Consider the following 6842-nt stretch of genomic DNA (forward strand, 5'->3'; position numbering starts at 1 on the left):
GACTATGCTGTGTCCATTCAGCCAGAATAGAGGAGTAAATATGGTAGAAAATAATATAGGAGGTGGTTGAGCAAGAAAGGATAGAGGTATGTGGGGAAAACTGGGGATAATAGGATGCTGGGGGTTATTGTACAGAATAGATCAGGGTTAGATAATTGGGTAGAATAGTATAGATGGGAGTGTAAAAGAGGTGATTGCTTGGAGGTTTAGAGACTAGAGGAAAGTCTTATTGTGCAAGAGTGTCATTGCTCAGAGTGGGTGAAGCCCGAATACAATCATCTAACAGGGAGTGGGAGACCTTAATGAGTGTGGATGAGAGAGACAGGGTCGGCGTAATGCGGTAAGCAGGGTAAGCATTGCAGGAATAGACAGGTGCACTCCCCACTCCGCTGTGCTGATTGTCAGTCAGACGCGTTTTCTCGTGGCCGGTGCACGGATCCCCTGGAGGCAGGCTGGACTTCACACACAAGCGCTGCCTCACTGCAGCTTTACTGCCGGCTTCTAGCGAGATCTCTGCAGCTGGTGCCATCGTGATGCCCCGAGGACAGCGCAGCCGCGTTCCCATCCTCCTATGAGTCAGATCCGACGCGCAAAAACAAAATGCTGGACACCAGCTGCTGATTGCTACACAAGCGGTGCGCCCGGCAATGTTTTATCAGAACAAGTGCCCTCATTCCGAGTTGTTCGCTCGCTAGCTGCTTTTAGCAGCATTGCACACGCTAGGCCGCCGCCCTCTGGGAGTGTATCTTAGCTTAGCAGAATAGCGAACGAAAGATTAGCAGAATTGCTACTAAATAATTCCCTGCAGTTTCTGAGTAGCTCCAGACCTACTCACAGATTGCGATCACCTCAGTCCGTTTAGTTCCTGGCTTGACGTCACAAACACGCCCTGCGTTCGGCCAGCCACTCCCCCGTTTCTCCAGACACTCCTGCGTTTTTGCCTGACACGCCTGCGTTTTTTAGCACACTCCTGGAAAACGCTCAGTTACCTCCCAGAAACGCCCCTTTCCTGTCAATCATTTACCGATCAGCAGTGCGACTGAAAAGCGTTGTACGAACACCAGCAAAACTGCTAAGTTTTTAGTTAAATAACTTAGCGCATGCGCGCTGCGTAGCATGCACATGCGCATTTACCAGCAAATCGCAGCATAGCGAAAATGGGCAACGAGCGAACAACTCGGAATGAGGGCCAAGATCTTCTAATTTTAAGAAAATATATACAGGGTGAGCCATAAGTGTGGAAACACCCATATCACAAAGAAATGAGCAAGGAAGTATCAATCCAGCGTCTACACATATGAGATGGGAGTGGGGGAAAACTTTTTAGGGCATGTCGGCCATCTTGGAGGCAACTCTGTTTTTGTAATTGGGCAGGTAGTCATGTGACACATCAAGCAGATGCAGAATTTCACCAAAAAAGTAACAGTGTTTTTCGTTTTAACGTATCTTTATTCATTCTCGAGTCTCAGGTGTGCAGACGCTGGATTCATATTTCCTGACTCGTTTCCACACTTATGAACCACCCTGTACAATAAAGGAAGGAAATAAGACCCCACCCGGCCTTCCTCCCACAGCTCATTGCAAAACTATTTCTGCTTTTCCTTTTATGTTAGCCGCTATGACCCTGTAATGAGACGGTTTGTGGCAAGGAACGTGAAGAGCTGGAATTAACCCTTCACAGCCACAGCTGCGCTCTGTGCCACTATAATTCCCTAACACACCTATTAACGTGTTTTTGTCACTTTGGTTGGTAAACGTATCATTTGCATTCATTTGGCATGTGTTTGTACGGACCTGGGTTGAATATTGGGCCTAATTCAGACCTGATCGCTCGCTAGGTTTTTTTTGCAGCGCTGCGATCAGATAGTCGCCGCCCATAGGGGAGTGTATTTTTGCTTTGCAAGTGTGCGATCGCATGTGCAGCCGAGCGGTACAAAAAAGTATTGTGCAGTTTCTGAGTAGCCCAGAACTTACTCAGCCGCTGCGATCACTTCAGCCTGTCCGGGCCCCGGAACTGACGTCAGACATCCGCCCTGCAGACGCCTGGACACGCCTGCGTTTTTCCAACCACTCCCAGAAAATGGTCAGTTGCCACCCACAAACGCCCACTTCCTGTCAATCTTCTTGCGATTGGCTGCGCGAATGGATTCTTCGTTAAATCCATCGCCCAGCAACGATCCGCTTTGTACCCGTGCAACGCGCCTGCGCATTGCGGTGCATACACATGCGCAGTTATTGCGCCACAGCTGCCCCTTCTCCCCAGCACCCCAATATTCTACCCTGTCCTGTGAACCCTTCAGAATTTCAACCACATACTGTTATCCAGGACCGTAACTAGGGTGGTGCGGCATGTGCTCCGCACAGGGCGCCACAAGGCAGGGAGCGCTGTTCTGCAGTACCTGTCAATTTTCTGTTTTAATCAACTTCACTTGCAACTTCCTCCTTTTTTTTTTTTTTTATCCCTGAGATCACCTGGCAGTCGCCATCTTCCCCATCCCTAAGCACCTTCAGTCACACTCTCCTTTTTTTAATGTACACATTTCAAAATTCTCATATATATTTCCTTACAGGAGCAAATAGCTACATGAGTAAGTGGTCTGGCTGCAATGTGTAAGGTCATGGGTTTGAATGGTGGCTCGCCTTCTGTCCCGGTTTGAAAAATATGAAGGGGGGGTTCCAATGCTTTTTCTGGCCCAGGGCACCAAAATGTCTACTTACGACTCTGCTATAGTCACAGCACTATGCTACACTGACCCTCACTGTGTGACAGACACCAGATGGTCGGCAGAGATAAAAGTCCGACAGGGTCAAAGGGTGGAGTGTTAAATAGTCAGAATGAATTTAGATCGATGGGTCAAAAGGTCAACATGCAAATGGTCGACCCAGAAAAGGTTGACACTTTTCTTTTGTGTTATTTAAACTAGAGATGTGCGTGTTCGGTTTTACTCAGTTCTTAAGGCCCATACACATTAGACGATGTCGCTCTGTGAGCGACATCGTCTAACGTTTCCCCCTCCCGGGCCGGCCGGTCGGCGGCCGCCTGTACGCACTGAGCGATATGACAGCTCATATCGCTCAGTGACGTCACGCCCCCGCCAGCCCTGCATGAAGGTCGTGGATGACAGTCCATATCCTTCATGCATGCCCTACCGACAGCGACGATCGTTGCCGACCCGCGGGGCCGCGCATCGGTCGTCGCTGGCGGCATACACACTTGACGATAAAATGAGCGACGTCACTCAAGGAGGGGGAAAATGAGCGACGTCGCTCATTTTATCGTTAAGTGTGTATGGACCTTTAATGTCAAAATTAGCGCAAGTTTGGATTTATCCAGATTTTTTTTATTGGCTGTCCAAAACACCGGACATCTGAGAGCCAATAAGATGCCATTGTGAGATCCGGGTAAATCTGAACCCGTACATCTCTAATTTAAACCTAACTCACCTCCCCCCCCCCCTCCCCCCACCGGTGCCTAACCCTCCCCTTTATTCCAAACCCTCCTCTTATTGCCTAACCGTCCCCCTAGGGCCTAACCATAACCCTCCCCCCCAGTGCATACCCCTCCCCCTAGTTCCTAACCCTAACCCCCCCAGTGGCTAACCATAACCCTCCCCCTATTACCCAACTCCCAGTGAATACCCCTCCCCCTAGTTCCTAACCCTAACCCCCCCTAGTGCCTAACCATAACCCTCCCCCTATTACCTAACCCCCAGTGCCTAACCATACCCCACCCCCCTAGTGCCTAACCATAACCCTCCCCCCCAGTGCCTATCCTCCCCCTAGTTCCTAACCCTAACCCACCCAGTGCCTAACCATAACCCTCCCCCTATTACCTAACCCCAGTGCCTAACCATAACCCTCCCCCCTAGTGCCTAACCCTAACTCTCCCCCTATTACCTAACCCCCAGTGCCTAACCATACCCCACCCCCCTAGTGCCTACCCCTCCCCCGAGGTCCTAACCCCCCCTAGTGCCTAACCATAACCCACCCCCGGTGCCTATCAGTCCCCTTAATGCCTAACCCTCCCCCTAGTGCTTAACCCTAACCCTCCCCTTAATGCCTAACCCTAACCCTTCCCTAATTGCCTGACCCTAACCCTCCTCCTAGTGCCTAACCATAACCCCCCTAGTGCCTAACCCTAAAAACCCCTAGTGCCTAACCATACCACTCCCTATTAGTGCCTAACCCTAACCTTAATGCCTAACTCTCCTCCTAGTTCCTAACCATAACCCTCCCCCTGGTACCTATCCTCAACCCCCCCTAGTGCCTAACCCTTCCCTTATTATTTAACCCTAACCCTCCCCCCTAGTGCCTAACCCTAACCATCCCCCTAGTGCCTAACGCTAACCCTTCCCACTAGTGTCTAGCCTAAAACATCTCCCTAGTGCGTAACCCTCCCCCTAGTGCCTAACCATAACCCTCCTCACTAGTGTCTAACCTAAACCATCCCCTTCCACAGCCCAAACCTTACTGTCCCTTCTGGCAGTCTAAAACTAACTCTCCCCCAAGTGCCTAACCCCAATCCTAAAAGTCATGAACAATCATGGAAAACCATGTGATGACAATTTCCATGTTGGCCTTTTGACCCTGTCAAACTTTTGACCTGTTCAAACTTTTGACTTTCCACCATCTGATGTGGATCTATTTACTGTTTATCTTCTGCCAGAGGAGCTGAGGAACCTCCAGCAGAGGGTCAGACTGAGAGATATAATAATACAGGTAGAGCCCAAGGACAAGTTCATGTACAGAATTGGAGTAGATACCATCCATTTTCATGGCTATGTCTATGTCACAGCATACTTTCCAACATGATCCTCTCCAGGAGGACACAATGCTCTGCTCCTGGACTTTTCTCTTAATTTATTATTGCCGGCACCTGTTTTGAACAGATTAATGGATAAGAAAGGTGTTTCAGCATAGGTGTGCGCACGGGGGGTGCCTGGGGCGCACAGGCACCCCCTAATGTCCGGCAACCCCCCCCCTCACAAACTCCTGCTGCCGCAGATTCCCGTCTCTTGACGCTGAAAGGAGGAGAGCGCTGCGCGTGTCTCTCCTGCCCCTCACTGTTTCCCTGTCTCCGGCAGTCATTTAAAATGTCTCTGGCTGTCAGCAAATCAGAGCTCGTGGACCGGCTCTTGATTGGCTGCCGGCCCATGAGCTTTGATTGGCTCATAAGCCGGCGCTATATTTCAATTGGCCGCCGGAGACAGGGACTCTGTGAAGTGAGGAGAGATGCGCGGTGCGCCTTCCTCCCCTCAGCGTCAGAGACGGGAATCGGGTGAGCACAAATTGGGGCATATATGTAACTGGCACTGCTAGGGGCATGTGTATCTGGCACTGCTAGCGGCATATGTATCTGGCACCACTGGGGGCATTTGTGTATCTGGCACCGCTAGGGGCATGTGTATCTGGCACCACTGGGGGCATATGTATCTGACACCACTAGGGACATGTGTATCTGGCACAACTGGGGGCATATGTATCTGGCACCACTGGTGGCATATGTATTTGGCACCACTGGGGGTATATGTATCTGGCAACGCTGGGGGCATATGTGTATCTGGCAACGCTGGGGGCATATGTGTATCTGGCAACGCTGGGGGCATATGTGTATCTGGCACTGCTGGGGGCATTTGTCGATCTGATACCACTAGGGGCATATGTATCTGGCACCACTGGGGGCATGTGTATCTGGCACCGTTGGGGGCATTTGTGTATCTGGCACCGCGAGGGGGGGCATTTGTGTATCTGCCACCGCTGGGGGTATTTGAGTATCTGGCACCACTGGGGGCATTTGTGGATCTGGCACCGCTGTGGGCATATGTGTATCTAGTACCGCTGGGGGCATATGTGTATATGGCACCGCTGGGGATATTGATTAAGGGGCCCTGCTGGGGACATATGTGTATCTGACACTATGGGGCATATGTTTATATTGCTTTGAGTGCCAATAGGCAATGCTAGACACGCCCAATATGCGGTGCTAGAGATGCCCAGTAGGTGGTGCTAAACACCACTCCGACGGTGCACCCCCTAATAAGATGTTCTGCACACGCCTATGTGTTTCAGCACAGGTGATGGCAATCATAGACTGAGAAGGAAGTCCAGGAGCAGAGCATTCTGTCCCTCCTGGAGAGGGTCATGTTTGGAGGTATGGTCACAGGGTGGCTTCCAGATACTGTAAGCTGACAACAGGAACAGATTTAGGGATCAGACGGCCCTAGTCACAATAGTATTGGGCACCTGCTTCCCCACCTGCCCCCAAGATACTTCGTTTTTTTTTTCCTTTTGCAGGCTAAGAACCTTCTCTTCCAGGCTCCTGGACATCACATGCACCCACTCCTGAGACCCCCCTATCCGATGGATCATGGGGCTGCAGTCTGTGTCCTCCAAATAACAGCGGATGAATTGGGTCACTGGAAAGCTGGGATGCAGGAATGCAGCAAGAGTCTGGAGGTAGGTATGTTCAGGGGAAATGCTATGAAAGGTTACTTAAAAAAAAAAAAACAGGGTAGTGATTGAAACAATGGAGAGAATGATTGGATTGTTGTATATATGAATTGTCTTGTGTTCTACAGATTCTCTTTTAGACCCATCTCCACCGTTTGTGTTGAAAGGTTACTATGAAGATCCAGGTTCGTGCCTTGTACAGCGTTTTACTGGTTTTCACCCTGATGCTGCTTATCAGAACAATGTTTTTGTATACTGAGAAGACGAGAAGGAAATCATTACATCACTCATCGAATTTCTGGCTAAAGTTCATCAATTTCACCACTACCAAAAATGCTGCACCCCTCACCCTGCATCCTATGAGGGAGTCCGTGACCCTTAATGATGGAGTT

This window comes from Pseudophryne corroboree, chromosome 6 (assembly GCF_028390025.1).
Source record: "Pseudophryne corroboree isolate aPseCor3 chromosome 6, aPseCor3.hap2, whole genome shotgun sequence".
Lineage (NCBI taxonomy): Eukaryota > Metazoa > Chordata > Amphibia > Anura > Myobatrachidae > Pseudophryne > Pseudophryne corroboree.